Consider the following 26148-nt stretch of genomic DNA (forward strand, 5'->3'; position numbering starts at 1 on the left):
AAAGTAGTGACTACATAAGATGACAAGAAAAATTCCCTAACCAAGAAGATCAATTGTCTTTTCATTTTACATAAAGTATATGTTTACTCCCTTTGCCTAGAAAACAATCAGGATCAGCAGAATCTAGATTTCATTGTATTCATTGGAAACTGCTTATCTCACTGAAAAACTTGAGGAGAATGTATAGAAAAATAAAATTCAAGAAAAGATGCAGGGAAAGAGTGTGTGTGTGAATTTGAAGTCCTAAGGCTTTACCAAAATGAAGGACTCTACTCCACCTTAAAATATGCAATGGTTAAGTGGTAGAATTTGCTGCAAGTTCCACTCTCCATACAACTTTTCAGGGCCTTTTGCCAAAGTCTCAAATTGCTTCAGGTATAATTGATTTCTTTTGTTTGGATGATTACCCATTATTAAAATGTAAATCCCCTGGAGGATTAAACTCAGAGAAGCCTTTTGTTCCTAGGTATATTAGGTTAGGAAGCATTTCCCAGCAGGGAGGTGGTTGGAGTTTAGAAAGAAGATGGAGGGACACAAAGGGTAGAGGAAGTGGTCATTGTAAGGAATGAAATGGGGGCTTTGGAAGGTGCTAAAAAAAACCTGAGAAATTGAATAGTGACAGATTTTTCTTCCTGCAGGCCACAGGAGGCCAAGAAGAAAAGGCCTAACTTTATAGCAGAAACCAAATATTGCAAAAGAACAAGTGCACTTTGTCTTGGGGGCAGGGGTGCAGACTGACCAGGCAGCCTTGGGAGCTGCTTTTAAATTAAACAAGATCAGTGTGTGTGCATATGTGTTGTGGTTGAGTGTGGGGGTGGGGTCTGAGTTCCTTAAGGAGTAGCTGAAGAGTTTTCCATTTCTGGACATGTGGTTAGTGAGTAGCTTAAAACTTTTGAGGCTGAGCATTATAATGTTGCTTTGTAGCTCTCCGTGCCTTGTGCATTGTATGCTAGTGTCAAAAAACAAAACTGAACTGAGTACATTTTGAAGATCTTATTGGCTTTATTTAACAATTCACTAATTGGGTAACCTCCCATCTAGGAATAGAAAGGGCACTCCTAGGAGCTGTACAAAATGGAAGACTTTTATAGGCAGAAGGAGGTGGGGCAAGGAAGTTATTCTAGCAAAGAATGGATTGTTTCAGGCAAGGTCACCTGGGATAAAGCAGGGGTCTCTCAGGCAGATAACCTCACTAGTGCTGACCAGGTAATTCCAGACTGACTGATTAAAGTTACATTCCTGGGAGAGGCTGAAACTGAAATTAGGTTAAGTATTAAGTCTTGCTTTGCTGACATAGGGCTTAGCACAATTGACTCCATTGTGGGCCCCTTCCTTCCTTCCTTCCTTCCTTCCTTCCTTCCTTCCTTCCTTCCTTCCTTTCTTCCTTCCTTCCTTCCTTCCTTCCTTCCGTTAATGTAAAAAAACCATTGAAACCTGTAAAGAAGTTTGTGAGTTTATTTGAGCCAAGCTGTCGACATATGCCGGGATGCAGAACCTCAACGAATTGAGATGATGCTCCGGAGAATGTATTTATACATGAAATTCATTGGTGACAGGTTTAAGGAGGTGGGATTAAACGAAGCGGGGAAACCTCTGTGATAGGATAAAAAGTAAAATGATGGACACATACTTAGGTGGGTGCAGGAACAATTAAGAAGAAATCTGTGGTATCTGTCCTGGGCCCAGCACACCTGGCTGTGCCCCAGGGGCTCCATAAAAAGGGAAGTCACGAGTTACCCAGACATCCCAAGGACATGCTATCATAGATGCAAAAAGACAGACAGGCTCAGTTACGGTAAAGGTTGACCTTATCAGTGAAGGTATCAGCTTAGGACGGAACTGCCCACCATAACTGCTTTTAGTTAAGGTTTCATTTCAGACCATCCTTTGTGGTTACTGTAGGTCTCCGAGTCTGCAAAACTGCCATGCAGGCCTCCCCTGAGCTTGTCAGGTCAGCATGTGGCCCCTTTTCGTCCACCCTTCCTTCCTTCCTTCCTTCCTTCCTTCCTTCCTTCCTTCCTTCCTTCCTTCCTTCCTTACCTCCCTCCCTCCCTCCCTCCCTCCCTCCCTCTTTCTTTCTTTCTTTCTTTCTTTCTTTCTTTCTTTCTTTCTTTCTTTCTTTCTTTCTTTCTTTCTTTCTTTTTTCTTTCTTTCCTGTTTGACACTAGTATGGGAAAGTGCTACCAACTGTAACCCAGATATTCAATGACTTGCTAACTTCCAACTGTAGAAGGCCGATCTCAGACTTACAACCTGCAAATGTTCCCCCAGTTGTTTCTGAGAGTCCCCAGAGGAGTGCTTCACGTGAACCTACAAAACAACCTGTCAGTGGCTTTCATGAGTGGGGTCTTCTATCTTCTTCCGCTCTGACCCTGTTTGTTTGTATCTTCTGTGCTTAGCATATTCCGGTGGGACCTCACTGCTGGTATTGACCCTAATGATGAAGGGGAACAGAAACTGCCACCCCAAAACATGCCTCGTTGGCATAAAGATTATTTCGATCTGATTATTTTTGACAAATAGCAGAAAAATAGTCTCTGAAACCAGAGTAGAAGTTACCCTTTTGTAAGGGACATTTACATTTATAAAGGGACTCTCCATTTGTAACTGTCTCTCTCTGGACCTGGAAGAAAATGTTATCAATGGAGAAGGCACTGACTTAAATCTGCATAACAACCTTACCCTTGTTTACTGTGCTTTTCCTGGTCATATCCCATAACTGACCCCCCCGCCCCGCCCCTCCTCCACTCCCCGCCCCGCCCGCCCCCCTCCCACACACACTGTATCATTCTTTTGTCTTTAGCTGAAGATGGTATTTTAAGGTTGTGGCTTGGGCCACCTCTGGGTGTTTATTCATTTCTCCCTGGGTATCTCCCATGTATAAATGAGGTACACACGTTAATTTGTTTGTTTTTCTTTTGTTAATCTGTCCTTTATTATCTGGAATGTTAGACAAGGAATCAAAAGTAGAGTGAAAATTATTTTTTCTCCCCTGCAAAGATAAGCCATCTGTATGTCAAAGATGTTGTCTCTGGGTAGCAGCATTGTATTTTGTTCCTCAGCTTCTCCCTCTAACCCACTCTATATATAGAAGCACTCCGGCTGAAGCTCATTCCATCCCCTTCACCCTTCATTCTAGTCTCCCCTGACCCCCTCCCTCAACCAAAACTTTTTCTTTTTGTAATGGGACAACCAAGGGGTCTAGGCTGCCTGTCACTAGTTGAGCCAATTAAGCAGAGACAGGGTTGAATCATATATGAGCATTTATTCCAATACTGCCTGCAGTGTGGGAGAGCAGCAGGTCATCCACAAAAATCTGCTCTGCACCCCACCATAAGCCGGCTGCTTATGCTGGGTAGAAGGACAAAGGTTGTGTGGGAAAGTATGAATTACAAGCATGTGAAGGTAGGCATGGGATAATCATTACAGATACAAGTCATGTGGACTGGTGGGGGGGGGGGCGAGTTTACAGAGGGCGGTGCCCCAGGACCAGATTACAGCCAATAGGGCCTGCAGGTTGTAAAGAGTGGGTGCCTCCAGGACTAGATTTTTTTCAGCCACGAAGTTGTAAATCTTCCCATAATGATAGGCAGTTCTCAGTGAAAGGAATTTTGGGGGGTGAAATAGGCAGGTTTAGCAAATTTTTAAAAACTAAGCGGTCCATGGAAAAAACACAGGGCTACAGAGTTGCAAAAGGGTATATTTCCATAAGACAAGGGAGCTGGGAGTAGCAAAAAGATACACATTTACAAAATAAAGGGAAGGGGGAAGAAAAGCCCAGAGGGAAAGGAGAACAATAAGAGAGAAGAAGGAGGGAATTTCAAGTACTTCAAATGAGACTTGAGCTCAGGAGTTGCTATAGTGACCAAACCAAAGGGGAATAGTGACCAATCAGAGGGGATAACGAGGCCCCAAAACTTCAGCCTTTATAAACCTTAGGGAAAAGGAACTCTTCCCCCTCCCCACATGGCAGTCTGTGCTGGGGGACTCTTTCCCCCTCCCCACGTGGGAGTCTGTGCTTGTTTCTCAAGAAATTTCCACCCTTGCTATTTTCTGTCCATGGTTTCATTCTTCAACTCCACCAGACAAGAGCCTGGGCACCATCCTGCCCAGGGGAACACCACTCATTTCCAGTCCAAAAATTCCCATATCCTAATGAAAGGAGGACAGACTGCATTCCCATGTTAGCTCCCATGTCCCAGGGCATACAAATCTCAGCCAGGTTAGAATGTGTTTTCTCTAACCAGAACAGAACCATCACGGTTAACAGAGCAGGAGTAATAATTCTTATCATTGTAGCTGGTCCCCAATATTCTATTTCTGCCCTTAACATTTTCTCACCTAACAAAACAAAAAAGCTCCAGTACATGTGACTAGAAACTATTCCCTTTATTTTTGTGAAAGGTAGCAGAAGATGTCACCTCAATATATACCACTTTGGCAGATAGATTTTTGTTTATTTTATTTTTTGTTGTTAATTAATCCTCACCAGAGGATATTTTTTCCATTGATTTTCAGAGAGAGTGGAAGGGAGAAGAGGAGGGAGGGAGAGCAACAGAGAAACAGATGTGAGAGAGTCATATTGATTGGTTGCCTCCCACACCCATTGAGTCTGGGGCTGGGGATTGAACCTGCGACCCAGGTACGTGCCCTTGATCAGGAATTGAACCCAAGACCCTTTGGTGGTGGCGGTGGTGGTGGTGTGTGTGGCGGGGGGAGGAGGGTGCACGCCATTCTAAAAACTGAGCAATGCCAAAATGCCAACCAGGGCAGCACATTGATTATTTTGAATTAAAGGTACTTAAGAAACAGCTGGTGCAAACAGGACACTCTGCCCCTCCTTTATCCTCTTAAAAGCAGGAGACAAATCTTCCTGCCGCATGAAAGGCACCCTCCCTGAAGCAGGAGGATAGGAAATGTGCTTATCACCAGAGACAGGGAATTTAGGGCCTTAGCAGGCTGTATAAACAAACCCAGTTACTTCTTTACCATTTACTACTACACATAGCCCATGTCCCTTTGTCTCGTCAATTCTTCACAAATTTATTGTTTCTTTGTCTAAAAGGTATAAAAGTTTCCTGCTTTGGTCACTTCTTCAGGTCTTCATTCTCTTGGGAAGACTTCCATGTTCACATAAATAGTCAAATAAGATCTGTATGCTTTTCTTCTGTTAATCTGTTTAATTCTTAGGCCGAGCCATAGACCTCTAAGAGAGTAGAGGAAAATTTTTCCTCCCCATACATTGGCAAAAAGTGGATGTATGTGTATGCATGGTAGATGTGGGTGAAAGTGTGATGCCCAGTGAATAGGAACCACCTGTTTGATGTTATAGGCAGAAGGAGGTGGGATAAAGAACTGAAATGTGGGTTTTGTGGTGCAGACTTCTTGTGGGTCCTTGTCCGACAAAGATGAAGAATAAATTAGTGGACTAACAGATTTATTTCATAAAAATGTAGAAGTTTATTGGAAGCACATAAAAACTCCATCTGGGCAGGGGTGTCTGGGGGCACCCTGGGGAGGGGCCCCCAAATGGGAAAAGCCTGCTCATTCTCTCTCTAATAAGAAAAAAATCTAAGTCCAAAAAATCTAAAATCTAAAAATCTGTAATCTAAAAATATCTGCCTGGTGTCCCTTTGTCTCCAAAGGGACCCCCATGCTTTCCTCATTGGTCATTTTGCTGCATAGTATCAGTTTCAAAGGCCAAAGCCCATGTGGTGCCCCCCTTTCTTCTCCCCTTTATCTTGCAACATTCCTCTATCCTCTGTGAAAATGTTTCCTTCTTCCCATTATCCTGTGACATTTCTTTATCCTCTGTGAATGTATGCCTTCCTCCCCCCTTATCCTGTGGCACTAGCCTCTGTACAAGTAAGATAAGCATTTTGGGTCTCCATGTATGCATTCCTCTCCCATGGACCCTCTTTATTTCTAAGACTCCCAAAACCTGCCTATTTTGTCTCTAAAATTCCTTTCAGAACTTGTTCTAGCAAAAAAAAAAGGGATTATTTGTGGCAAGGTCACCTGGGGTAAGGCAGGGTTCTTATCCCTTTGGTTGCCTAAGTTATTCCAAATAACCAAATGGCTGTGGTGGATAATTCATAGGTCCTCCATCTCAGCAAGTGAACACATTCTGCCTATTTATCTACAGTCAGGTGACACAGGTTTACCAGGGAGGAGGTAGTCAGTCAGGAAACACCAGCCTTTTCTCATTTCTTTGCTTAAAGTAGCTCATAGGTATTTTGTAGCTTTCTATGCCCTCCTCCCCAAATGTTGGAGATCTTTGTTGAGCCAAAAAATATAGGCAGCCTGATTGGTGTGGCTCAGTGGTTGAGCATCAACTTATGAACCAGGAGGTTCAGTTTGATTCTGGGTCAGGGCACACACTCAGGTTATGGACCTGATCCCCCGTATGTGGCATGTAGGAGGCAGCCAACCAATGATTCTCTCTCATCATTGATGTTCCTGAAACGTAGGGTTCGGGGTGCAGACTTTTCTTTCCGTGGGTTCTTGTTCTCACGAAGTTTGAAGAATAAGCTCGTGGACAAAAAGGCTTCTTTAATAAAAAATGTAGTTTATTGGAAGCAGATACAAACTCCATCTTGACAGGGGTGACCCCAAAGAGGACCCCATGGGAAGTCCCCCCCGCCCCGACATGGGAAAAGCCTGCTCTCTTGCTCGCTCTAATGGGAAAAATCAACCTAAAAAATATGTGTCTCGTGTCCATTTGTCTCCGGTTTATATACAATGCAGCTCTTTGTTTGAACCTGACCTTTTTTAATTGGTCACTTTCCTTAATTTGGGGCCCCTCCTTGCTTTTCTCATTGGTCATTCTGTTACATAGACTTAGTTTCAAAGCTCAAAGCCCATGTGGTGCTCCCTTTTTTCTCTCCCCCTTGTCTTGCTGGTTGGAGTTACCCTTGATCTCCCGGCTGCTCAGGCCAGAGATATCTCTGTCCTTGGCTTATAGGTATTTTAATTGCTCAGGCCAGAAATGTTTCCATCTGCCTGGACCCCCACTTCCTGTGGCATTTCTCTATCGTCTGTATACGATAAACACCCTGGCGTCTTGAAGTCTCCATCTATGCATTCCTCTCCCATGGACCCTCCTCATTCCCTAAACCTTCCCAATTAAGCTAGTGAGCTAACTTTCATTTTAATCTCTCTCTCTCCCTTCTTCTCCGAAATAAATATATATATATATATATATATATATATATATATATATATATATATATATTAAAAAAAAGATGTAGGCAAAATTAAGATAGACTTTTCAGAGATTTTTGAAGATTGGAAAAACTTCCAACAGCTTCTAGGTTATTTAGATGAGCACACTGGGGCCCCAACTTCTCCCTCTCTTCATCAATATTAAAATGTCCTCTAGAAATCATGGAGTCCATGTATCATATTTGAGGCACACAGTAGGCACTCAATAAATACTGTCAAACCCAACTAAATTGGAGGCTGCCATTTTACCTTTGGTTGCTTTTGTTCCAGGATATGAATCAAAACAACTCATCAGTTCAGTATATGAATACTAGACATGCATTTACCTTATTTGCCTAACAACTAAAAGTGTTAAAGCCATAGACTTGCCCAAGACAGTATCACAGAAATGCTGTTGGAAGATTGTATTGTGTCATCTGAGTATATTCAATTGTCTTGGAGGTGGTCCTTTGCTGAATGCTAGAAGCCGGAGGTACTATTTGTAATGGCCCTTTTAATTCTGTAACCAGAGGATGTGGATGCTTCAAATCACTGATGGAGATATTGAGATAGTCTCCACTGTCCAAGTGATTTCAAGACTGATGCCTTAAGTTGCTTTTAATATAGAGAGGAAAAATCCCACCTTGTAAAATAAAGAAACAAAATAAAAGTCTCTTAAAATAAATAAGAACTTTTTTAAGGGATTCAACATCACAACCACCACCACCACCAAACACACACACACACACACACACACACACAGCCCTTAAGGGCAAGAAATCACTATTTTAAATAAAACCAAGTTTACATAGCCAAACCAATTGAGTAGGAGGAATAGCAAGGGTGTATGTAGCGATACACATAGGTTAAGTAAAAACTAACAGAGCTAGACCCCAAATGGAGTGATTATGGACCAAGAATAACTAGATGTGTGGGAGTAGAAGAAAGCTTTAAAACGTTGAAATCTCAGTAAAGGTTCAGGTCAAGAAGATTGAATCCAAAGTAATAGAACCTATTTAAAAAATAATAAAGTCATGTACACTAAACTGGAAACTAGAAAATCGAGACTTTAGTAACACTGTCTCCTGAAGGGGAGAGAAGCTGTATTCCCAACTTTTAGAAAACAAAGAAAAAATTATATAAAGATGATAGGGGGACTGCTTAACTGGGAGAAACCTACAAAGCAAAGCATATGATAAAGGGAACATCTGGGAAATGTTTGTTATTGACTTCATTTTTATAACTAATCCTATTGATGATAAGGAAACAAACTTTAAAGAAACAAATTTGGGGGGGGGGAGAAAATGTGGCAAAGGCTGATGGGAAGAAACGGAGAATTGCCTGTCATGCCACTTAGGGAAAAACATGGTACAAATGCAACACAAGAGACAAGCAATGTTATGCAAAAATGTTTTCTATAAATAAATATAACTAAAGGAAAAACCAATCATTGGATCACTGTTTCAATACAAGCCAGGATATATATGAGAAAGAAAGAGGGGGAATCTGAACAAGTGGGGAGTTGGATGGCTAACTAGGGCCCTGGAGGATGGATGCAGTAAATATTTGTTGAGCCCTGTGGCAATCTCCTAGGGCCTTTACCTACATTAGCTTATCTTACTTTTGACAACCACCCAAGGAGGTTGTGTATGAAAAGGAGCCGCCTGCTAACCTGACTAGCTCAGGGAAAGCCTGTGTGGCGGCCTTGAAAACTCAGAGACCTAAAGTAACCACAAAGCATGGTCTGAAATTAAAACTTTTTAAATTAAAAAGCAGTTTATGGTGGGTAGTCATGTCCTAGGCTGGTATCTTCCCTGACAAAGGTCCATTTTCCCTTAATGGAGCCTATTGTCTTTTTGCATCTATGATAACACATCTTTGGAATGTCCAAGTTATTTTCCTTTTCCTGGACCCCTCACAGCACAGGCATGCTCTGCGGAGACCACAAATCCCCTCATTGTCATTAGTTCATTGTTGACTGTTAACTATTCTGCACCCACGAAGTAAAAGAAGTGTGTGTCTATCATTTTACTTTTTAGCCAATCCCAGAGGTTTCCCCACTTAGCTTTCTCCCGCAGCCTCCCTAATCTATTACCAATGGATTTCACGTAGCTCACATCTCCTCTTTTGATTGTAATGTATAAAACAAGGTGCATAACTGCCATTCTCTGGAGCATTATCTCAGTCCATTGAGACTCTGCTTCCTGGCAATTGTCAACAGTTTAGCTCAAATAAACTCACAAAAAATTCTTTACAGGTTTGAATGTTTCTTACATTAACAAAGTGGTGGTGAAGTGACCTACTGGTATGTAAGCAGAGCTGCAACTCAGCCCGCATTGTTCTCACCAGAAAGCCTATGTTCTTGTCATCAAACTGGGATTTATCTAGAAAGTACCAGGTCACCCTTTCAATACATTCAATACAAAGTGCAGTCTTCAGAAGGTTTGTTTTCTCAGCTTCACAATCCCAATGCTATTAAGAACAAGAGGTGTGTTAGGGGTTCAGAATGAGTTGCCCAAAAGGTGCCACTCTGGGATACAGATGATTTCAAGCTGGAAATAATCAAGGCCCAGAAGGCTCAGGAAGAACCTTTGAACTCCGCCCTAACTGCCTCAAAGAATTGAAGATAGGAGGCTTGTGCCAGGAAGGAGCTATCATCATAGATGAGATGACTATAGTTTCATCTGGACTGGGTGTGGGAGACAGGGGGATCCGAGCAAAGCCCCTTGGATCAAAGTCCTTTCTTTGTTCCATTGTTTCAAGTTGGCCCAGCCAAAAATTGTTTACTAAACATGAACTTTTTTCAGCGCCCTGTGAATTGCCTTATTTCCCAAAGACCTACCTCCTCCTCCTTAGTCCAGAATGACATATATATGCCAATGTGTCTCACTGTCTTTGGAGTTTTCATGCTTATGTGAATTCCCTGTGCACACATGTTAAACCTTGATTTTCTCCTGTTAATCTACCTTAATTCATTTTAATTATTCGACCAGCCATAAGAATCCTGAGGGGAAATTCCATCCCCTTCCCCCCAGAGTATTAGGAATGGTTCAAATCTGAAAACACAACAGTGAAAAGTAATAAAGAAATTCCTATTTACTTAGAAGAAAAGATAGATGTGGGGATGGGCATAAAGAAGTCAAAATACTCTATCTCCACACACCCAATAGTATAGTAGATGATGGAAATGGAATGTGCTTAATTGCTAAAATAGACTGAAGGAAAAACTGATTTTAATATAGGATATTATAAAGAATATCATTATAAAGAAGACCTCGGTCTAACAAAGTGATTTTTATTTTCCATAGGGTGGTTCAAGCTAATTTGATGTGGTAATGAGAAATTGTCTACAATAAATAATCCCATACAACAATTTTTTTCTACTCCTTAAATGTATGTTAATTATCCTTGTAAAAAAGAGATTATGTTGTGTTTGCATATTTTATTTTATTGAGCTGACATATTACAAACACTAACCCTTCCATTCACCTCCCACACCTCCACCAGCCTCATAACTAGTTTCCTTCACTCCAGTCTAGACCTCCTGGGTCATGTCCTTCATGCTGCTGCCAGAATGAAAACACAAATGTGTAAACCACATGTCTGACAATGTCAGTTCTTTGCTCAGAAGTTGTCAATGACACCCCATCGCTGGAGCCTGCCTTTCCAGACTCATCTCGGGTCGCTTCCCTCCAGCACTCTTCACTTTAACTGCAGCCAATTACTCACTGTTCCCAAAGGGACGACGCTGCACTGGCTTTGTGCACGCGCTTCTCCATGTCCAAATGTCTTTTCCCAACTTTTTGAAATCTGACAATGCCATCTTCCCATTCGTTCAAATGACATGTGCCCAGTGAAACCTCACAGAGCCCATCAGGCAGAATTATCATGGATTTTTATACATTTTTTCAGATTAATATTTGAACTCTGGATATGTCTTAACCATTAGTATTTTTATTATGGTGGTGATTCTCCTCCCCACTGAAAATCTGTTATTCATTAAAGAGTACATCTTAGAATTAAGGAACTGTTATAGTCCTGGCTGGTTTGGCTCAGTGGATAGAGCGTTGGCCTGTAGACTGAAGGGTCCCAGGTTCAGTTCTGGTCAAGGGTACATATCCCGGTTACCAGCTCGATCCCCAGTAGGGGGCTTGCAGGAGGCAGTAAATCAATGATTCTCTCTCATCATTGATGTTTCTCTCTTTCTCTCTCTCTCCCTTCCTCTCTAAAATCAATAAAAAAATATTTTTAAAAAAGGAACTATTACAGTATTCCTTCTTTTTTTTTTAATTTACCATAGCACTGGCATTCATTCATTTAACAACTCTACCTGCCTATGAATGAAGTACCAGACACTATGGCCAGTGCTAGGAATACAATAGAGGAAAACAGACATGGTCATTGTCCTCAATATATTCTTGTTGGGGAGACAAACAAAACAAAACAACAGGTAAACCTCAAATTAATAAATAGAGTAATGGCATTTTGCTATGTGTTACAAAATCAACAAACAAGGTGCTCTGAAGGTGCATCATTTTGAAATGTGTTTATTGTTTCAAGTGCAACTTATTTCCTTCCCTTTCTTGGGCATTTCACATTTCCTAGTCCTCTTGCATCCAGGTGGGTCTATGTGACTATTTCTTGTCCATGGAAAATGAGTGGAGGCCGTGCATGTCATGGCTTCGCTAAGGCTGTTAAAAGCAGGTGAACCATTTCCATATTCTCTTTCTTCTCTTGTCACCCAGACAGACGCAGAGGATCCAACGTAGGACTCCGAGGCACTGGAGGATGGCAGGCCACACCAGGGGAGAAGTCTGAGATCCTCAATGGTTTTGTAGAAGGCTTCTCACTCATCTCCTAATTGGACTATGCAATGAATGAGAACGCAACCTTTATTCTGTATAATCACTCAGATACTGAAATTCATTGTTACAAGAGTTAGGCTGCTTTGGTTTATAGGATGATCATAACCTCTCATGGGCCAGGGTCAACATAAGGATTTGAGACAGTGGTATGAGTATCTCAGAAAGCATTTATTCCCTCTTGGGGGCTGTCACAAAGAATCTTAATCTCACAATTCAGGAATTGCTCTGTAGGTAATTCGACTCTCCCCATTGTATGTCTATTGCTCTATCAAGGACCCGACATTAACAATGCTGCCCAAGCAAAAAGAACCCTGACCTGGCCCAGAGCAAAGCTTAGTAGTTAGGTAAGCAAACTTTCTAAGTGTCTTTTGTCATTCTAATGTATAGTTAGCTAATTATGGCTATGGACACTTTTTACAGTGCTTTAATCATTCTTGTAACTACTAAATGGTATCATATGTCAATTGGAAACTTGAAGCAAAACAAGATGAAAGATGTGGCCTCTGTCTTGGTGTGATGACCCGTTTGAACACTCACTGCTCCAACAGGACCTGGGATGTGGAGAAAGACATATTCTACCTGTCAATTAATTAAGCTCATGGCTTTTCAGTACTCTTGGTTCATGACATACAGGCTAATTTGGTCAAGCATTACCAATTATAGAGAAACATTTGCTGAGACTGTGGCAGAGATAATGTAGTTGCCTCCAAGTAGAGCCACACAATTTCTAGAAATAAAGAACCCAGAATATTGCCTCTAACCCACTTTGTCTAGGCTGGGTGACTTCTGCAAGAAGAAAAAGAAAGAATAATAATTTCACTAAGTACCATGCACCTACATGGATATGTTAAAATAACAATGGGAGAGCTTAATGAACTTAATGAATACTGTTCAATTTAATATTTGAGAATATGGATGGGAGTGATGTGGGCTTAATCACTCCCATAAGAGGGAGGCCAGGTGGACTCTTCCTGTGCAAGGGGCCCAGACAACATCAAAACTTTCACATTGTTAGTGCAATTGAGGATATAATATTTAGAAAGTTCATTAAAAACTCTCAAAACTGCCCTATCCAGTTTGGCCTAGTGGATAGAGTGTCGGCCAGTGGGCTCAAGGGTCCCGGGTTTGATTCTGGTCAAGGGCCTATGCCTTGTTTGCAGGCTCGATCCCGGCCCTTATCGGGGTGTGTTTGGGAGGCAACCAATCGATGCGTCTCTCTCACATCTATGTTTCTCTGTCTCTCTCTCCTCCTCCTCAAAATCAATGGAAAATATCCTCAGGTGAGGATTAACAACAACAAAGTAAAAAACAAACAAACAAACTCTCTCTAAATGAACATCTGTGAGGTTGATAAAAAATTGATGAATAGAAATGTGATTGTGTTTTATGCAGTATTTTCTCAGGAATCAAGTGCTGCTGGGAGTGCTCTAGGAATATGTCCAAAGAAAACCAAGCCATGTGGTCTGACTGCAGGTGAGAGGGAAAAGGCAGTACCTGGCAGGCAAACTGGACAGGGTGTCCATGGCTCTAAGCTGCAAAGGAATGAGCAGCTGATAGATTCTTCCAGAGATTCTTCTAGTAGACACTTAACAAAAAACTAAATTTCTAATGGACTCAGTGTCAAAGAATTATAGGTCCTACCCTCGTCATTCCAGACATCGAAATCAAAAGCAGCAAACTGCTGACGAACAGCCTGAATGTGGAAATAAAAGACACTTGTTTCAATCTTGGCTAAATCAGTTACAACAATGTGACCATGGACATATTATTCAACCTCTCTGGGCTTTATTTTTCTCAACTGTGCAATGGGGATAAAAACACCTATTTGGTATTAAATGACACGATATATGAACAGCATTTACTTAGCACAATGACTAGCACATTTCAGGAGTCCTATAAATGGCAGATATGAATCGTACTGCCTTTCCAAATGAACTGCCTCCTATCCGCCTCTCAACCCTCCACTGCAGTCTCAACAGGAGCAGGATACGCTTGGGTAATTTTGGCAAACAGGCTAAGTAGGAGTATTATGAAGCATAGCCACAAATTTAAGTTATAGCAATTTCAAAGTGTTCTAAATCAGTGCCAGAAAGGGAAATAGACATGTTAGTAATTATGATACGGTAAGATTTTGTTGATAAGTAAATTGTCTTCTTTCACGAAAGGTAAATCTGTCATCTTTGGTCTTGAAAAAAATCACAGATGTGATTAAAAACCTCAGAGAATTAGTGGAATTATTTAAATTAGATTCCATAGCTCTATATTTCATAATTATGAGAAGCTGCTTATTCAAAATTGTGTGTAACAGCATGATTGTGGAATTTCCTTGCTAATAAGGATAAAATACTAATAAAAAATCCATTTTTCATCAGTTCCATAGTGCTTATCAGAGTAACCAATCTCAGCGGCATTATTTCATTAATACTAATTGAAAGGGGAACAAACTTTTCCAGTTCAGGTTTAAATTATGTGGGGGAGTTTAAAAATAACAGCTGTAGAATACAAACTGCTCTTCTGTTTGTCATTACTGTGTGAACGACTTGAATACTTTCTCATTGGTGGGCCCTGCAAAGTGTGTATTGACCATTTCTTGTACACCACTTCAAACCTCGGCTTTCATCTCTCCCCAGTCACATCTGGGCAACCGAGTAGGCTTTGACCAGTCTCCATGCCAGTCTCCGTGCCTTGTTTTGGGGCAGCCACAAATGACTCTCGCTTCTTGCTGGGGAGCACAGGAGACTTGGTTGGAAAGTTTGTAAGGAGGACATTCTGAGAAAAGGGAAGTGTGTGAAAGGCCGCCTGCCCTGTTTATCAGAATTCCGACTTAGGAGAGTGTCGAAGGCAGTGCCTCTAATTATTTTTTAACCTTTCCAAACAAGCCTGTGCATGTTCAGATCCCCAGGTGTTTACTGGAATCCTTATGCTTAATCCCTGGATGCCCTTGCAGGACAATGTAAACACATGTGTCCTCCCAAGATTACTCACCCTACTGGTTGCATCTAAAGATAAATTTGATCTCAAACTGCTGTTACAATAAAAGCCTAACAAGGCAGGCAAATGAGGCTGCTTGGTCCCTTGAGCCAGGCAACCCCTTAGCCCTCTCTTTCACAGTGAAACTGTGTTGGAGTAATTGTTCATCCGTCGCTCAGGGTCTGCTAGTCAGCCCCAGCAACCTCTGGGCCCAGGGCTTCTCCGATTCCTTGTCTAGGGATGCTCCAAGAAGGCAGTTGGCATTCAAACAGGAGCAACCTGGGAGCAGGTGGGGAAATTTACCACCCTGTAGGGCAACCTTTAGCCAATGGGAAATAGAGGTGATGGTTAAATGCTTTTCCCTTTTAGGTGGTTGGTCCTGGATTGCATTTCATGAGGTTAATTTAAATTAGATGGTCCTACAATGACTCAGAGTGGTGGCCCACCTGGTAACGCATCATTGACTTGGTTCTCTTTTCTTCCTGTTTCATGCCTGCTGTCTCTCATTTCTGGCTTATTCCATAAACCAACTCTGAATGCCTGGGAGTAGGCCTGGTTGAAGCTTGCTGGTACTCAATGAGAAAGAATCCATGATTCATTACCCCACCAAGTGTTTTCCATCCTTGATTTAGGGGGTTGAGGTTGTCACCTGAGGGATTTCCTCCTCACTGAAATCTATCCAGTTCGTGAAAATGTTATGTAAATTTGACATCTGATAAACCCCAGTAGATTCAGTATCACTAAAACCCAAGTAGGATGTGTTTTCTGAAAAAAATTGCCTTGCCAAAATTGTGGTCATCTTTAGGAAATATGACTTGCCATAGGAACCAGATCTTATTCACTACTCTGAAGTGAGGCCCAGAAATCAGGATTTTAAAAAAATTCCCAGGTTAGAATCATGTGCAGCCAAGGTTGAGAACCACTGTTTTAACACATGAGCACCCCCTGAATCTCAGGTAAAATCACAAAATTCAAGCAAACTAGAGTTACCTCAAATTATATTCTTTTTTTCCACCTCAACCTACATCACTTGAACCAAATAGAATACAAGTGGCATAACTTTGAACCTACAGTGCTCTAAGTATTTTAGATATCCCCTGTAAGTTATCTTTATTGACAATTTAAATATTGGGAAAATTTGCAGTGTGGATAGACGATATTGCAACCCTTGAGTGAACCCTTCTTGCCTCTTAAGAGCTGGGAAAGGCTGATATAAATGTTTTCTCATATTTTAAAATTTTAATACAAGTTCCTTATGGGGCAGCCAAAGTCTCTCTCTGCACAATTCATGATTATGTTTACTGCTCTTTTTTTCTTCTGATGGACATGCCTACACTGCAAGAGACACAAGATCCTGGGTATTTGAAAATTAAAGAACAGCAGCAAAGGGCCAGATGCTATAGTTATAAAAGTTGCAAAAGTATAAACACCAGGTGTGCCCTATAAATGCACAGGTTTTTTTACCCTGCCACACTATTATCATATGGTTCCAACATCTGTTCATTTCTGTCCAGGCTTCCCACAGACAGCATTTATTAAAATCAAATACGAACTTACTCTCACTTATATGCCTTGAGCAGGAAGTGCCACAGTGGCCTTATTATGGAATATAAGTGAGCCGATAAAAATTGATTTTTATCAGGAAACTCACAATTATCCTTACAAGCCAAGATAGTGTCATCTGCCTTTGGTGTGCCTTCTATTTGCTAATTACTATGTGGTTTTCGATGAGAGTGGGGCCAGTAAAAAAAATGTTACACTAATTCCAGATAATTAGAGGAGGATGAGAGGAGAGGCCAGTTGAGCTTTGGGAAGAGTTTATATTAGAGAATATTATTTTTTAAAAATAAAGTTTTATTGTTTTCTACTGGAGGACATATTAAGTATAAATGAATCTCAACAAATACATTTTTTTAAATCCTCACCCGAGGATATTTTTCCATTGATTTTTAGAGACAGTGGAATAGAGGGGGAGAGACAGAGAGAAACATCAATGTGAGAGAGACATATCCATTGGCTGCCTCTTGCACAGAGCTGGGGATCAAGGCTGCAACCAAGGTACATGCCCACCAGGGACCCTTCAGTCCATGGGCCAACCCTCTATCCACTGAGTCAAACTGGCTAGGGCTAAACAAGTAAGTGTTTTAATAAAGGTATTAAAAAGCCTCAAAGGCCTATATTATAAAATGATATATTAGAAACATCCAACCAAATATAGGGGAATGAACACTGGTCTGGAAATAAGAATCTTATGTTCTGGGTCTTAATCTACCCCTACGACTCCTCAGACCTTTATTTTCTCATCTGGGAAATGAGGAGACTGGAAAATATGTATTATGTTCCCTTCTGGATTTAATGGTTTATGACATTAATGATAAAAAAAAAAAAAAACCTTTAATGATGGAGAACTCTTCTTTTCTATAGGCCTTCATTAGGTAAATTCTTCTGTTCTTAAAACAATATCACAGCCCTCCCTAGTTTGGCTCAGTGGGTAGAGCATCCGCCTGCAGACTGATGGGCCCCAGGTTCGATTCTGGTCAAGGGCATATGCCTGGGTTGTGGGCCCGATCCCCAGTAGGGGCGTGCAGGAGGCAGTCAATCAATTATTCTCATCATTGATGTTTCTATCTCTTTCTCCATCTCCTTTCTCTCTGAAATCCATAAAAATATATTAAACAAAACATTATCACAGATTGCATGTTTATGTCCCGACCCCCACCCACCCTCAACCCTGCAAGATTTATGTTGAAACCTTAACTCCCAATAGGATGGTATTAGGATGTGGGGCCTTCAGAAACTATTAGAGCATGAGGTTGGAGTGGTCATGACAGGGTTAGTGGAGGAAGAGAGCTAGTCCTCTCTGTCTGCCATGTGAGGACACAAGGAGAAGCTGGGGACAGCCTGCAACCTGGAAGGGAGCCGTCCCCACAACCCATCCACACTGGTGTCCTGAGCGTGGACTTCCATTCTCCAGAATTGTAAGGAATACATTTTTGTTGTTAAAAACCACCCCGTACTTTGTTATAGCAGCCTGAACTTAGACAATTATCTTAGTCTAATTTAATAAGAAATTCCCACATTGTATCTGAATTATCAGAAACACCAAACAAGTAGATTTCAAATTAATGACTGTTTTGCCTGAGTTTTAAAAATGACTTCAAAATTTAATAAGAAACAATGAACTATCAAGCACTTGTTGGAAGAATTAGTTATCAATTTAAACAGAAAAATCAGAACCACTGTCTATCTCATATCATATCCTATATAATAAAAGCCTAATATGCTAAGTGTCCAGTCGACTGGTCAGCCGTTCAACCAATCAAAGCATAATATGATAATGATATGCTAAGGCTGCTCAACCGCTCACTATGATGTGCACTGACCACCAGGGGGCAGATGCTTTGACTGGCAAGTTAGCTTGCTGCTGGAGTGCAGCTGATCAAGACTGAGCAAGATGGGCCGGACACACCCCAGAGACCTCCCTCAGTCTCTCCCCAGCTAGCCAAACTCCCCCATCTCTCCCTGGCCCTGATCGTGCACCAGTGGGGTCCCTCGGCCTGGCCTGCACCCTCTCGCAATCCAGGACTCCTCGGGGGATGTTGGAGAGACAGTTTAAGCCTGATCCCACAGGGGGAGCGCCATTCAGCTAGAAGCCAGGTTCCCAGCTGGCGAGCACAGTGGCAGCGGCGGGAGCCTCTCCTGCCTCCATGGCAGCACTAAGGATGTCCAACTGCTGTATATCCCCCAAGGGCTCCGGACTTCAAGAGGGCACAGGCTGGGCTGAGGAAGGCCCCCCCCCCCCAAGTGCACAAATTTTGTACACCAGGCCTCTAGTACAAAAATAAATTCCGGATGGATTAAAGACTGAACCATGCACACATGTGGCAGACACCATAAAGTACTGCCCACATATCTCTTCAATGAAGGACTTACTGCTCCAGGTGCTGAGTGCTGTCAGTAAACAGTCTTCAGATGCTGGCCCCTTTAGTAATCACCTCAGCTGCAGGGTACTGCCTCACCCAGGGGCACATCTCTTCCCAGGGCAGCCACATGCAGTGACTGATGAAAGGCAGCAATAAATAGGCCTGGCCATCTCAGCCCAATTCAAGAACATTTTGAAGGGCAATTTGAGTCCCAGAGCTACCTATGAGGGGGGCTGACGTTGCCATTGGCCAAGCATGACAGCTTAGCTTTTTCTTCTGACTACTCTTGCTTTCTTGCCCTCCATTTCCCATGGGTGTTGGTTCAAAGAGCATTCCTTAATAAATATCCAAAAGGCTAAATTCCACCTCAGATTCTGCACCCTGGGGAACTACCTGTGACAATACATTGGAAGAAAATAAAAATAAATATATTTGTTGTTGTTGTTGTTGTTGTTAATCCTCACCTGAGGACATTTTCCCATTGATTTTTAGAGAGAGTGAAAGGGATGGGGAGAGACAGAGAGAGAAACATCCATGTGAGAGAGACACATCGATTGGTTGCCTCCTGAATGTGCCCCAACCAGGGCCAGGATGGAACCTGCAACTGAGATATGTGCCCTTGACTAGAATCAAACCTGAGATCCTTCATTGTGCGTGCTGACACTCTATCCACTGAGCCAAAGTGGCTAGGGCAAGAAATATCTATCTTTAAAATAATCTTGAGTGTGGGAAAGTCTTTCCTAAGCAGCACATAAAAGCCAGAAGCCATAAAGGAAGAATGAAAAGATGTGACTACATGAAAATTTTAAAGCTCTTTCTGTATTATGAAAGGCATCCTAAACAAAAAGACAAGCATTGGATTTGGAGAAACTATTTTTAATATACATGATGGACAAAGAATGCATAGCCACAATATATAAAGAACTTCTATAAATCATTAAGAAGGCAACCCTCCCCCAAAAGGCTAAGTATATAAAGAAGAAATTCAAGGAAGAGAGATGTTGCCACTTAATAGCCTTATTTGAAATCAAAGAAGCCTTACTTAAAGTCAAAGAAATGCAAATAAAAAGAATAAGCTAACTTAAAAAATGAAAAATATTGATAATACACATACAACTAGCAAGAGAGGGGGGAAATGAATAGTTGATATTTGTGGATATGTAAATTTTTTGAAGGACATGGGCCATAATCTATCAACATTTTAACATTGCATATCCTTTGATCTAGCAATTCTTTTATGAATCCATGCTACAGAAATATTAACACATGCACACAAAAATATATGCTCAAGGAAGAATCCTATCTAATAAAGAGGGAATATGCTAATTGACCCTCACACTGTCGCAAAGATGGTGGTGTCCACAGCCAATAAGGAGGGAATATGCTGACTGCCACACTCTCAAAGATGGAGGCACCCACAGCCACAAGATGGTGGCGCCCAGTTCCCTCAGTCCCCCAGCTGCCCAGGGGTGCCTGAGGCTCAGGTAACCAGGGCCGGCTGAGGCTTGCGCTGCCAGCAGTGGCAGCAGCAGAGGCGTGAGGGGTGTCGCCTTCCCCTGATTGCCAGGTCACCTCCCTCCCCTGAGGGCTCCTAGACTGTGAGAGGGGCAAGCTGGGCTGAGGGACACCCCCCTCCAGTGCATGAATTTTCATGCACCGAGCCTCTAGTTATTTTTACAAAAGGAAGAAATTTGAAACAAACATCCAAAAAGGGGTGCATATTTAAAAACATTGTGCATCCATACTATGAAATACTATCAGATACTAAAAAGAATGAAGTCAATCCATATGTATTGGTATAGAAAGATATTTGTGATATATTGCTAACAAAAAGAAAGGTAGGAAAATGCATAATACATATAGGGTGGGACAAAAGTAGGTTTACAATGGTGAGCATGTGGTAGACAGTTAGAAAGATGTGAGCAGAGTAAGGACAATGGGCCAAGTACAGAAGGTCACCAGGGTGAAAAAGCCCCAGGTGCCCAGCATGGACAATCAATTGTAGGGTGGGGCCTTGCCCCCAGGGTGACTTTGCCTTTTCTATCATATCCTTGGTTATGAGGTTTGGACCTCCTGTCCTTTCCTCCCTAGAAATAACATCTAGGCCTCAGTAGTACTTCAGCACCAGGCTCAGATAAGCAACAAAACCAGTCAAGGCTGACCTCAGGACCAGCTTCATTGAATAATCACCCCCTGCCCTGGTGCCAGCCAATCAGTGGAGACCACAACCCTGAATAGACACACCTGTAAAGCCAATGAATATTCTATTGAGATAATCCCCTGGGACCTCCCCTAAAACCTCCACCATTAAAACCCTTAGGATAGAGGACCAGCATGCTCTCCCTCCTCAGAGCATGCCCTATGCTATGCCTTTCCTTCCCTCCCCCTCATGTTCCTCTTCCTCTATCCCCCTTACCCCTCCTTTGCCCTCTCTTGGCCCCAGGCATTCTACCATTAGCTTCCTCACTGCCAAGCTCCAAAGGCCCTTCCTTTGTCTCCATAACTTGTTTCCTGAGCCCATTTTTTTAGAAATTACTTCTTCTACCTCCGTGATTTTCCAAACAAATGTTCTATTATAGTTTGGGTCTTGCTCTGAATTCTTTCCTAGCCAGAACCCAAGTATCAAGGTTGCTTAACCCAGATCTGGTCTGATCCCACCAGTCGGATACCTGGTGCCATTTCCACCTCCTTCAACAAGTATGTGAAACTCAGTTTATTTTTGTAATGTTATTTATTAAGTATTGTATTATTTTTCATATGAACAACTGTAGACCTACTTTTGCGCCACTGTGTATGTACACAAACACACACACATATTTTTAATTCTTTATTGTTTAAAGTATTATGTATGTCTCCTTCCCCCCCCCCCCCCCCCGCCCATTGACTTCTCCCCGGCTACTCCCACCCCCAGCACATATTCTATCTAATAAAAGGCTAACATGCAAATCAACCGAACTGCAGAACTGGTTGCTATGACGCACACTAATCACCAGGGGGCAGGCGCTCAATGCAGGAGCTGCCCCCTGGTGGTCAGTGTGCTCCCACAGGGGGTGTGCGGCTCAGCCAGGAGCCGGGTTCACAGCTGGAGCATAGTGGCGGTGGCGGCAGCACTAAGTATGTCCTGCTGACAACTTAGGCCCTTTCCCCTCTCCCTGAAGGCTCCTGGACTGTGAGACGGTGCAGGCCAGACTGAGGAACCCCTCCTGAGTGCACAAATTTCATGCACTGGGCCTCTAGTATTTTTATAAATGCATCGGAAAAGTCCTGGACAGAGGTGCACACTAGAGGAGGGGTATAGGGAGTGTTGCTATGACAACAACATTTACTTTTACTCTAATCATTCAGTACTTTTACATGGAGCTTGCATTACTTTTATAATGAAAGCAATTAGAATGATAATAAAATATACTAGATGAACAAGACTTGTGCTCTTCATTCCTTTGCAATGCTTCATTACAACTACTACTGCTAGAGACAGTTGCTTGGAACTTACTTTAGTCCAAATACTCCACTGTAAAATTCCTTTCTTTTTTCCAGAAAATGACCGAATTTACATGATCTAATAACACTCCATTCTAATCCTCTTTCACATAAATATCTTGCAAGCCAGCTATAAGAAGTGGGCTGCTGAACCTTATAGCAAATAATTTATATTTAAAAATTTCTGGATTCAAGTCCACAGGATTCACTTTATTCCCCCCAGGAGCTACAGCCATCTAAAAGTGAATGAAATATCTAAAAGATGGCAATGAGCTCTGAAAAGCGGAAAGTGGAGCTTCAGAATATGAGAACATCCCTGAAGCCATTTCTTCACAGAATAAAGTAAAGTAGAAACTTGGAAATGCCAAGGGTGAAGTGGAGATGAGCAAACAGCTGTGTGAACCAGTTTAAAGAAGTCAGTGTTGGGAGGTGAGATTTACACCTTCACCCTTTGCTCTCTGATGCTGAGTTAAATCCTTCACCCTCCAGTAAAAACCCCTGCCCCTTTGAACTTCTTGCTCTCCGGCTATGCCACAGTTGGTTTCTCTTCCCTTTTCTTACTCTGACTGCTCCCTATCTCACATTCAGTGAAGACTTAGCTTTCTATCCTTATAGAAATTGCTGTCATCTGGACATTCAGGGTTTGTATGGATAACCATCCAACTTCAGCTCAGAAGTTGCCAATTTAGCTTACACATTAGAAACATCTGCAAAAGATTTTTTAAAGTGCATATGCCTGACTTCTGTTATACAGAATCTCTGTGGATGAGGACCTAGCTTCTGTGACTTTTAAAACCACCACCGATGATTCTGATACACAATCAGAATTGTAAATCTCTTATAGTCTTGGTTTTGTCTGTTTCTACCTCTACCTCTGCATTTGACTTCCGTGGCTACATGGTAGACATTTCCATTACACTACAATTCTGCATCCAATACCAAAATGTGTTTTTCCCCCACACCAAGCAGTTCTTTGAAACCAGCTGGGTGTGCTACAATTCAACTCAATTCTGAGACTGACTACTTGGAGATAGCATCAGACAGGTTAAACCAGTGATGGCGAACCTTTTGAGCTCAGCGTGTCAGCATTTTGAAAAACCCTAACTTAACTCTGGTGTGTGTCACATATAGAAATTTTTTGATATTTGCAACCATAGTAAAACAAAGATGTATATTTTTGATATTTATTTTATATATTTAAATGCCATTTAACAAAGAAAAATCAACCGAAAAAATGAGTTCACGTGTCACCTCTGACACGCTTGTCATAGGTTCACCATCACTGGGTTAAATGCTCAGCCTCACAAAACTGCCCTCGCTTAAGATGCCAGTCACAAGACCAGGCTGTCTGTCACCTGTGCTTCCAATGGACTGGTTGTAGATCAGAGATTCCCATGACCCTTTTCTTGGGTTCAATTAATTTGCTAGAGCCACTCACAGAATTCAGGAAGCCAGGTTACTCACCAGATCACCGGTTTGGTAGGAAGAATATGAAAGGTTTGGTAGGAAGAACATGGAATCAATAGCCAGATGAAGAGATATATAGGCCAAGGTCCTGAACACACACGGAGTATCTGTCCCTGTGGAGTTTGAGGCTCTGCATGGCGGCAAGTGGATGTGTTCTGGTTCACAATTTGGAAGCTCTCTGAACTCTGTCCCTCTGGGGTTTTGTGGAGGCTTCATTACAGAGACGTGATTGATTAAATCATTAGCCATTGGTGATTAATTCCACCTGCAGGCCTCTCCCCTCCCTGGAAATGAGCTGTTTGGACTGAAAGTTCCAATCCTCTAATCTCAGTCAGTTCCCTTGGCAACCAGTACCCACCCCCCCCCCCCCATTTTGAGGGGATTTCCAAAAGTCACCTCATTAGCATAAACTCAGTTGTTGTGGAACGAGGCTTGTTATAAATAACAAGCTCTGAACTGAGGACAAATGACAATATAACAAAAGATGCTCCTATAGCTCTTATTGTTTAGGACAGTGGTTCTCAACCTTGGCTTCACATTAGAATCACCTGGGAATCTTTTTAAAATCCTGATTTCTGGGCCTCATCCTCTGGAAATTCTGTTTCTTTGTTACCAATGTTGTGGCCCCACCCCATAACAAAGAAACAGAATTTCCAGAGGATGAGGCCCAGAAATCAGGATTTTAAAAAGATTCCCAGATGATTCTAATGTGCAGCCAAGGTTGAGAACCACTGGCTTAGGAAATACCAAGGTTTTGGGGAGCTCTGAGTCAGGAACCTTGGACTGAAGACCAAAATATATATTTATCATCAATCACAACATCACATATAATTTGAACCACACCACCCAAGAAATCTTGAACGCCAAGAACTCATTATCTGGTTATAACCTCCAAAGTTTGCACCTCACTCCTTCCCCAATCCCATTCCAACTGCTCTTTCCTATAAGGAGACATTTACTACCCGGGCAACTTCATTTTCCTCCAGTTTATTTGCCTCTCAAAACTCATGTAACCTGTCCCTTTTGCTGTTCTAGTCCTGCAAAATTCCAGATCTCAGGTATTCAAAACTATCTTCACTCCCTGCCTTTGCTCACTCCAACTCATTCTCCACCCTGCAACCATTTCAAATGCAAATTAGATCGCATGATCAAGTCCTTCTCTTTAACTTGCCTTGCTTAAGTCTGTTTTGTTTTTTTTACAGTGAAATTTTTTTTATATTTAGAATTAGCCAGCTGGACTCACTGTAGATGATCCCAATTTTGTTGGCAACATCCAAAGCATCATAGTCGGGGGCCAATGGAACATAAGCTTCCTTCCCTCCACCAGGCCTAATCAGGGTTTGACCTTGGCCACGTCAATGTCAGAGCTTCTTCACAACCTGTTTGATCTGGTCCTTGTTGGCCTTGACATCCACAATGAGCACAAGGTGTTATTATTAATTTTTTAATATATTTTATTGATTTTTTACAGAGAGGAAGGGAGAGGGATAGAGAGTTAGAAACATCGATCAGCTGCCTCTTGCACACCCCCCACTGGGGATGTGCCCACAACCCAGGTACATGCCCTTGGCCGGCATCCAACCTGGGACCCTTGAGTCCACAGGCTGACGCTCTATCCACTGAGCCAAACCGGGTAGGGTTCACAAGGTGTTATTGTCTTCTCTCTTCTTCATGGCTGACTCAGTAGTCAGGGGGAACTTGATGATGGCATAGTGGCCAAGCTTGTATTTCTTGGGGGTGCTCTTCTGAGGATATCTGGGCTGCCTTTGGCAGTGTCTTGGGCTGTTGGAAGGTGGGTGATGTGCGGATCTTCTCACTGTGGACGCCTTTTAGTACTGCTTTCTTTCCTTCAAGCCTTTGCTTTGGCTTTGGCTTTGGGAGGGGGAGGGGCTTCCTTCTTTGCTTTCAGTGCCATCTTCTCAGAAAGGCACCTTGCTTTAAGTCTTATGGCACCTCATGGTTCTTAATATACAGTCCAAACTCCTTAACGTGTCATTCAAGAGCAGTTATAATTTTTGGCCAGTATACATTTCTGGTCTCATCTACTTCTCTCCACCCACACTCATCATGATATTTCTTACTGAGTGTGTCCTCCCTGTCTAGAAAGCCCCCCAACCCCCTTTTGCAGGCCTCACTCCTCTTTATCCTTTAAAGACTCATCTCAGGAGGTAACTCCTCCCTAATTGAGTCTTTTTGAAACTCAAATTCCCTTCTTTTTTTTGAGGGGGAGGCAATTCTTC

The 26148-nt window shown here is 42.2% G+C and overlaps 1 pseudogene across 1 annotated transcript in view; it reads right to left on the bottom strand.

Moving 5' to 3' along the window:
- The window catches only part of LOC308511749 (large ribosomal subunit protein uL23-like), a 138732-nt pseudogene extending 112909 nt beyond the window's left edge, over window positions 1-25823 (bottom strand). The window contains exons 1-2 of the transcript in view: window positions 25553-25823; window positions 25152-25339 (exon numbers count right to left, since the gene is read on the bottom strand). The product of the transcript in view is annotated as a large ribosomal subunit protein uL23-like (transcript). The remainder of the gene's footprint in view (window positions 1-25151; window positions 25340-25552) is intronic.
- Window positions 25824-26148: the final 325 nt, after the last annotated feature.

Source organism: Myotis nattereri (genome assembly GCF_964212035.1).
Source record: "Myotis nattereri genome assembly, chromosome: X".
Lineage (NCBI taxonomy): Eukaryota > Metazoa > Chordata > Mammalia > Chiroptera > Vespertilionidae > Myotis > Myotis nattereri.